Raw genomic sequence first — 9,656 nt, 5'->3', positions numbered from 1 at the left:
CCCCCTGTGTCTGCTACCTGAGTCCCCCCTGTCTGCTACCTGAGTCCCCCTCTGTCGTCTACCTGAGTCCCCCTCTGTCGTCTACCTGAGTCCCCCCTCTGTCGTCTACCTGAGTCCCCCCTCTGTCTGCTACCTGTGTCCCCCCTCTGTCTGCTACCTGAGTCCCCCCCCTCTGTCTGCTACCTGAGTCCCCCCCCCTCTGTCGTCTACCTGAGTCCCCCCTCTGTCTGCTACCTGAGTCCCCCCTCTGTCTGCTACCTGAGCCCCCCTCTGTCGTCTACCTGAGTCCCCCCTCTGTCAGCTACCTGAGTCCCCTCCTCTGTCTGCTACCTGAGTCCCCCCTCTGTCGTCTACCTGAGTCCCCCCTCTGTCTGCTACCTGAGTCCCCCCCTCTGTCGTCTACCTGAGTCCCCCCCGTCTACCTAAGTCCCCCTCTGTCTGCTACCTGAGTCCCCCCTCTGTCGTCTACCTGAGTCCCCCTGTCGTCTACCTGAGTCCCCCCTCTGTCTGCTACCTGAGTCCCCCCTCTGTTGTCTACCTGAGTCCCACCCTCTGTCTGCTACCTGAGTCCCACCCTCTGTCTGCTACCTGAGTCCCCCCCTCTGTCGTCTACCTGAGTCCCCCCTCTGTCTGCTACCTGAGTCCCCCCCTCTGTCAGCTACCTGAGTCCCCCCTCTGTCTGCTACCTGAGTCCCCCCTCTGTTGTCTACCTGAGTCCCCCTCTGTCTACTACCTGAGCCCCCCTCTGTCGTCTACCTGAGTCCCCCCTCTGTCTGCTACCTGAGTCCCCCCTCTGTCGTCTACCTGAGTCCCCCCCTCTGTCGTCTACCTGAGTCCCCCCTGTCGTCTACCTGAGTCCCCCCTCTGTCTGCTACCTGAGTCCCCCCTCTGTTGTCTACCTGAGTCCCCCTCCTCTGTCGTCTACCTGAGTCCCCCCCTGTCGTTTACCTGAGTCCCCCCTCTGTCTGCTACCTGAGTCCCCCCCTGTCGTCTACCTGAGTCCCCCCTCTGTCTGCTACCTGAGTCCTCACTCCCTCCTCCTCTGTCTGCTACCTGAGTCCTCACTCCCCCCTCTGTCGTCTACCTGAGCCCCCCCTCTGTCGTCTACCTGAGTCCCCCCTCTGTCGTCTACCTGAGTCCCCCCTCTGTCATCTACCTGAGTCCCCCCTCTGTCTGCTACCTGAGTCCTCACTCCCTCCTCCTCTGTCTGCTACCCGAGTCCTCACTCCCTCCTCCTCTGTCTGCTACCTGAGTCCTCACTCCCTCCTCCTCTGTCTGCTACCTGAGTCCTCACTCCCTCCTCCTCTGTCTGCTACCTGAGTCCTCACTCCCTCCTCCTCTGTCTGCTACCTGAGTCCTCTCTCCCCTCCTCCTCTGTCTGCTACCTGAGTCCCCCCCCCTCTGTCTGCTACCTGAGTCCTCACTCCCTCCTCCTCTGTCTGCTACCTGAGTCCTCACTCCCTCCTCCTCTGTCTGCTACCTGAGTCCTCTCTCCCCTCCTCCTCTGTCTGCTACCTGAGTCCCCCCCCTCTGTCTGCTACCTGAGTCCTCTCTCTCCCCTCCTCCGTCTGCTACCTGAGTCCCTCCTCCTCTGTCTGCTACCTGAGTCCTCACTCCCCCCTCCTCTGTCTGCTACCTGAGTCCCCCTCCTCTGTCGTCTACCTGAGTCCCCCCCTGTGTCTACCTGAGTCCCCCCTCTGTCTGCTACCTGAGTCCCCCCCTGTCGTCTACCTGAGTCCCCCCCCTCTGTCTGCTACCTGAGTCCCCCCCCTCTGTCTGCTACCTGAGTCCCCCCCTCTGTCTGCTACCTGAGTCCCCCCCTCTGTCTGCTACCTGAGTCCCCCCTCCGTCTGCTACCTGAGTCCCCCCCCTCTGTCTGCTACCTGAGTCCTCTCTCTCCCTGGGCCACTCAAGGACATTGACACTTGTCCTGAAACCACTTCTGTGTTGTCTTGGCTGTGTGCCAAGTCGTTGTCCTGTTGGAAGGTGAACCTTCACCCCATTCTGAGGTATTGTGATGTCATTATTGGGTATTGTGATGTCATTATGGGGTATTGTGATGTCATTATTGGGTATTGTGATGTCATTATGGGGTATTGTGATGTCATTATGGGGTATTGTGATGTCATTATTGGGTATTGTGATGTTATTATAGGGTATTGTGATGTCATTATTGGGTATTGTGATGTCATTATGGGTTATTGTGATGTCATTATGGGGTATTGTGATGTCATTATGGGGTATTGTGATGTCATTATGGGTTATTGTGATGTCATTATGGGTTATTGTGATGTCATTATGGGGTATTGTGATGTCATTACGGTGTATTGTGATGTCATAATTGGGTATTGTGATGTCATTATGGGGTATTGTGATGTCATTATTGGGTATTGTGATGTCATTATGGGGCATTGTGATGTCATTATGGGGTATTGTGATGTCATTATTGGGTATTGTGATGTTATAATGGAGTATTGTGATGTCATTATGGGGTATTGGGATGTCATTATGGGGTATTGTGATGTCATTATGGGTTATTGTGATGTCATTATGGGGTATTGTGATGTTATAATTGGGTATTGTGATGTCATTATTGGGTATTGTGATGTCATTATGGGGCATTGTGATGTCATTATGGGGTATTGTGATGTCATTATTGGGTATTGTGATGTTATAATGGAGTATTGTGATGTCATTATGGGGTATTGGGATGTCATTATGGGGTATTGGGATGTCATTATGGGGTATTGTGATGCCATTATGGGGCATTGTGATGACATTATTGGGTATTGTGATGGCATAATGGGGCATTGTGGTGTAATGTAACAAACTGTGTAAAAAGTGTAAGGGGCCTGAATACTTCTGGATAAACTGTTAGGATGAAATATTACATCAAATGCATTTATAATCAACATAAAACCGAAACAGAGGTTGAACTTGAATGTTATTTAATCCTCTGTAATTTGTAGCGATTCAGCATCACAGATGGGTTTGTTGTGAGGGCTAGGGGAGGCCTGAGATGGGACCACACACTGGGTGTAATTCTCCTTAGGACCCCCTACCACACACTGGGTGTAATTCTCCCCAGGACCCCCTGCCACACACTGGGTGTAATTCTCCTCAGGACCCCCTACCACACACTGGGTGTAATTCTCCCCAGGACCCCCTACCACTGGGTGTAATTCTCCCCAGGACCCCCTACCACACACTGGGTGTAATTCTCCCCAGGACCCCCTACCACTGGGTGTAATTCTCCCCAGGACCCCCTACCACTGGGTGTAATTCTCCCCAGGACCCCCTACCACTGGGTGTAATTCTCCCCAGGACCCCCTACCACACACTGGGTGTAATTCTCCTTAGGACCCCCTACCACACACTGGGTGTAATTCTCCCCAGGACCCCCTACCACTGGGTGTAATTCTCCCCAGGACCCCCTACCACACACTGGGTGTAATTCTCCCCAGGACCCCCTACCACTGGGTGTAATTCTCCCCAGGACCCCCTACCACTGGGTGTAATTCTCCCCAGGACCCCCCTACCACTGGGTGTAATTCTCCCCAGGACCCCCTACCACACACTGGGTGTAATTCTCCTTAGGACCCCCTACCACACACTGGGTGTAATCCTCCCCAGGACCCCCTACCACTGGGTGTAATTCTCCCCAGGACCCCTACCACACACTGGGTGTAATTCTCCCCAGGACCCCCTACCACACACTGGGTGTAATTCTCCTCAGGACCCCCTACCACACACTGGGTGTAATTCTCCCCAGGACCCCCTACCACTGGGTGTAATTCTCCCCAGGACCCCCTACCACACACTGGGTGTAATTCTCCTTAGGACCCCCTACCACACACTGGGTGTAATTCTCCCCAGGACCCCCTGCCACACACTGGGTGTAATTCTCCTTAGGACCCCCTACCACACACTGGGTGTAATTCTCCCCAGGACCCCCTACCACTGGGTGTAATTCTCCCCAGGACCCCCTACCACACACTGGGTGTAATTCTCCCCAGGACCCCCTACCACACACTGGGTGTAATTCTCCTCAGGACCCCCTACCACACACTGGGTGTAATTCTCCCCAGGACCCCCTACCACTGGGTGTAATTCTCCCCAGGACCCCCTACCACACACTGGGTGTAATTCTCCCCAGGACCCCCTACCACACACTGGGTGTAATTCTCCCCAGGACCCCCTACCACTGGGTGTAATTCTCCCCAGGACCCCCTACCACTGGGTGTAATTCTCCCCAGGACCCCCTACCACTGGGTGTAATTCTCCCCAGGACCCCCTACCACTGGGTGTAATTCTCCCCAGGACCCCCTACCACTGGGTGTAATTCTCCCCAGGACCCCCTACCACTGGGTGTAATTCTCCCCAGGACCCCCTACCACACACTGGGTGTAATTCTCCCCAGGACCCCCTACCACTGGGTGTAATTCTCCCCAGGACCCCCTACCACACACTGGGTGTAATTCTCCCCAGGACCCCCTACCACACACTGGGTGTAATTCTCCCCAGGACCCCCTACCACACACTGGGTGTAATTCTCCCCAGGACCCCCTACCACTGGGTGTAATTCTCCCCAGGACTCCCTACCACACACTGGGTGTAATTCTCCCCAGGACCCCCTACCACACACTGGGTGTAATTCTCCCCAGGACCCCCTGCCACACACTGGGTGTAATTCTCCCCAGGACCCCCTACCACAGGGTGTAATTCTCCCCAGGACCCCCTGCCACACACTGGGTGTAATTCTCCCCAGGACCCCCTACCACTGGGTGTAATTCTCCCCAGGACCCCTACCACTGGGTGTAATTCTCCCCAGGACCCCCTACCACTGGGTGTAATTCTCCCCAGGACCCCCTACCACACACTGGGTGTAATTCTCCTCAGGACCCTCTACCACTGGGTGTAATTCTCCCCAGGACCCCCTACCACTGGGTGTAATTCTCCCCAGGATGGGATGGAGGAGAGGAGAAGAGGAGAGAGAGAGGGATGGAGGAGAGAGAGAGGGATGGATGGAGGAGAGAGAGAGGGATGGAGGAGAGAGAGAGGGATGGAGGAGAGAGAGAGGGATGGAGGAGAGGGAAGGAGGAGAGAGAGAGAGAGGGATGGAGGACAGGGAAGGAGGAGAGAGAGAGAAGGATAGAGGAGAGGGAAGGGGGGTAGAGAGAGAGAAAGAGATGGGGGATAGAGGAGAGGGAAGGGGGGTAGAGAGAGAGAAAGAGAAGGGGGATAGAGGAGAGAATCCCCCCAGCCTCTAGGAATGATAATTTGATTCACAGAAGAACTGAGGTGAAATGCCACATCACACACACACACACACACACACACACACACACACACACACACACACACACACACACACACACACACACACACACACACACACACACACACACACACACACACACACACACACACACACACACACACACACACACACAGAAAGCAGTCTTTCATGGGAGCAGTGGTAATCTGGTCACAGCATGCAGAGTGGAAAATAGGATATAGAATAATCTATTTAAATCAATTTGTAGGTTATTGAATATCTATTGAAACACATTATAGAGACCAGAGAGGTTTCCCTTGACAGGGTGTGACAGGTTGTAAGGACATGTGGTGGGGGGGGCGGTCTCTGGTCTCTGTCAGGATGTTAAACCCTTTTTCTCTCTCTCTCTCACACACACTGCCCGTCCGAGCAGAGAGAGAGAGAGAGGAGACAGAGAGAGACAGAGAGAGAGACAGAGAGAGAATTGAATTGAGAGAGAGACAGAGACAGAGAGACAGAGAGAGAGGGAGAGAGAGAGAGACAGAGACAAAGAGAGAGAGAGACAGAGAGAGAATTGAATTGAGAGAGAGACAGACAGAGAGACAGAGAGAGACAGAGAGACAGAGAGAGAGAGACAGAGACAAAGAGAGAGAGAGACAGAGACAAAGAGAGAGAGAGAGAGAGAGACAGAGACAAAGAGAGAGAGACAGAGACAAAGAGAGAGAGACAGAGACAAGAGAGAGAGAGAGAGAGAGAGAGAGAGAGAGAGAGAGAGAGAGAGAGAGAGAGAAAGACAGAGAGAGACAGAGAGACACAGAGAGAGAGATACAGAGGTTGAGACCCTGCAGTACGCTCTCTGACCACACAGGGGCGAAGTTACACCACAGTGAAACAAACATCACCACAACGGCCCGTCACTCTGCCCATTCACTCTGCCCCTTCACTCTGCCCCTTCACTCTGCCCCTTCACTCTGCCCCTTCACTCTGCCCCTTCACTCTGCCCCTTCACTCTGCCCCGTCACTCTGCCCCGTCACTCTGCCCCGTCACTCTGCCCCGTCACTCTGCCCCGTCACTCTGCCCCGTCACTCTGTCCCTCTGCCCGTCACTCTGCCCCTTCACTCTGCCCGTCACTCTTCCCGTCACTCTGCCAGTCACTCTGCCAGTCACTCTGCCCGTCACTCTGCCCCGTCACTCTGTCCCTCTGCCCGTCACTCTGCCCCTTCACTCTGCCCCGTCACTCCGCCCGTCACTCTGCCCCGTCACTCTGTCACTCTGCCCCGTCACTCTGCCCCGTCGCCCCGTCACTCTGCCCTGCCCCGTCACTCTGTCACTCTGCCCCGTCACTCTGCCCCGTCACCCTGCCCCGTCACTCTGTCACTCTGCCCAGTCACTCTGTCACTCTGCCCCGTCACTCTGCCCCGTCACTCTGTCACTCTGCCCGTCACTCTGCCCCGTCACTCTGCCCCGTCACTCTGCCAGTCACTCTGCCCGTCACTCTGCCCGTCACTCTGCCCCTTCACTCTGCCCCTTCACTCTGCCCCTTCACTCTGCCCCGTCACTCTGCCCCGTAACTCTGTCACTCTGCCCCGTCACTCTGCCCCGTCACCATGCCCCGTCACTCTGTCTGTCACTCTGTCTGTCACTCTGCCCCGTCACTCTGCCCCGTCACTCTGCCCCGTCACTCTGCCCCGTCACTCTGCCCCGTCACTCTAACCATCACTCTGCCCCTTCACTCTGCCCCGTCACTCTGTCACTCTAACCGTCACTCTGTCACTCTAACCATCACTCTGCCCCGTCACTCTGTCCCGTCTGTCACTCTGCCCCGTCACTCTGCCCCGTCACTTTGTCACTCTGCCCCGTCACTCTGTCACTCTGCCCCGTCACTCTGTCACTCTGCCCGTCACTCTGTCACTCTGCCCCGTCACTCTGTCACTCTGTCCCGTCACTCTGCCCGTCACTCTGTCACTCTGCCCGTCACTCTGTCACTCTACCCGTCACTCTGTCCCGTCACTCTGCCCGTCACTCTGTCACTCTGCCCCGTCACTCTGCCCCGTCACTCTGTCACTCTGCCCGTCACTCTGTCACTCTGCCCGTCACTCTACCCGTCCCTCTACCCGTCACTCTGCCCCGTCACTCTACCCGTCACTCTGCCCCGTCACTCTACCCGTCACTCTGCCCGTCACTCTGCCCGTCACTCTGTCCCGTCACTCTGTCACTCTGCCCGTCACTCTGCCCGTCCCTCTGCCCCGTCACTCTGCCCCGTCCCTCTACCCGTCCCTCTGCCCCTTCACTCTGCCCCTTCACTCTGCCCCTTCACTCTGCCCCGTCACTCTGCCCCGTCACTCTGCCCCGTCACTCTGCCCCGTCACTCTGCCCCGTCACTCTGCCCCGTCACTCTGCCCGTCACTCTGCCCCGTCACTCTGTCCCTCTGCCCCGTCACTCCGCCCGTCACTCTGCCCCGTCACTCTGCCCCGTCACTCTGTCACTCTGCCCCGTCACTCTGCCCGTCACTCTGCCCCGTCACTCTGTCACTCTGCCCAGTCACTCTGTCACTCTGCCCCGTCACTCTGCCCCGTCACTCTGACACTCTGCCCAGTCACTCTGTCACTCTGCCCCGTCACTCTGTCACTCTGCCCCGTCACTCTGCCCCGTCACTCTGCCCGTCACTCTGCCCCGTCACTCTGTCACTCTGCCCGTCACTCTGCCAGTCACTCTGCCAGTCACTCTGCCCCGTCACTCTGCCCCGTCACCATGCCCCTTCACTCTGCCCCTTCACTCTGTCTGTCACTCTGTCTGTCACTCTGCCCGTCACTCTGCCCCGTCACTCTGTCACTCTGCCCCGTCACTCTGCCCCGTCACTCTGCCCCGTCACACTGCCCCGTCACACTGCCCCGTCACTCTGCCCCGTCACTCTGCCCCTTCACTCTGCCCCTTCACTCTGCCCCTTCACTCTGCCCCGTCACTCTGCCCCGTCACTCTGTCACTCTAACCATCACTCTGTCACTCTAACCGTCACTCTGTCACTCTAACCATCACTCTGCCCCGTCACTCTGTCACTCTGCCCCGTCACTCTGTCACTCTGTCCCGTCACTCTGTCACTCTGCCCGTCACTCTGCCCGTCATTCTACCCCGTCACTCTGCCCGTCACTCTGTCACTCTGCCCCGTCACTCTGCCCGTCACTCTGTCACTCTGTCTGTCACTCTGCCCCGTCACTCTGCCCCGTCACTCTGTCACTCTGCCCCGTCACTCTGCCCGTCACTCTGCCCGTCACTCTGCCCCGTCACTCTGCCCCGTCACTCTGTCCCGTCACTCTGTCACTCTGCCCGTCACTCTGTCACTCTGCCCGTCACTCTGTCACTCTGCCCGTCACTCTGTCACTCTGCCCGTCCCTCTACCCGTCCCTCTGCCCCGTCCCTCTGCCCGTCACTCTGCCCGTCACTCTGCCCGTCACTCTGTCAGAGACAGAGAGAGAGAGACAGAGAGAGAGACAGAGAGAGAGACAGAGAGAGAGACAGAGAGAGAGACAGAGAGAGAGAGACAGAGAGAGAGAGACAGAGAGAGAGAGAGAGAGAGAGAGAGAGAGAGAGAGAGAGAGAGAGAGAGAGAGAGAGAGAGAGAGAGAGAGAGAGACAGAGAGAGAGACAGAGAGAGACAGAGAGAGACAGAGAGAGACAGAGAGAGACAGAGAGAGACAGAGAGAGACAGAGAGAGACAGAGAGAGAGAGAGAGAGAGAGAGACAGAGAGAGAGAGACAGAGAGAGAGAGACAGAGAGAGAGACAGAGAGAGAGACAGAGAGAGAGAGAGAGAGAGAGAGAGAGACAGAGAGAGAGAGAGAGAGAGAGAGAGACAGAGAGAGAGAGAGAGAGAGACAGACAGAGAGACAGAGAGAGAGAGAAACAGAGGCCCTCTGGGAGGAGAGGTAGTGGAGGTGTGTGGAACAGCTTTGTCTGTGTGTGTAGTAATGTGGAGGCACCCATCAACACACAGCCCTGGAGACACAGATCAATACACACACACACACACACACACACACACACACACACACACACACACACACACACACACACACACACACACACACACACACACACACACACACACACACACACACACACACACACACACACACACACACACACACACACACACACACACACACACCACCCTCTTCTTCCCCCTCTGGAATGAGATCAATAAACTGACATCACTACGAGGAGAGGAACCACTCGACTTAAACACACCTATCTCCCTGAGAGGAGAGAGAGAGCGATCAATGAACACACACACAGCTATCACCACCACTATCTAAAGAAGACCAATCACCTGCTCTGTACTGATGTACCCGAACCAATCACCTGCTCTGTACTGATGAAC

This window comes from Oncorhynchus gorbuscha, unplaced genomic scaffold (genome assembly GCF_021184085.1).
Source record: "Oncorhynchus gorbuscha isolate QuinsamMale2020 ecotype Even-year unplaced genomic scaffold, OgorEven_v1.0 Un_scaffold_1538, whole genome shotgun sequence".
Taxonomy (NCBI): Eukaryota; Metazoa; Chordata; class Actinopteri; order Salmoniformes; family Salmonidae; genus Oncorhynchus; species Oncorhynchus gorbuscha.
The sequence above is the reverse complement of the archived record's forward strand: the minus strand, read 5'-3'. Positions refer to the sequence as shown.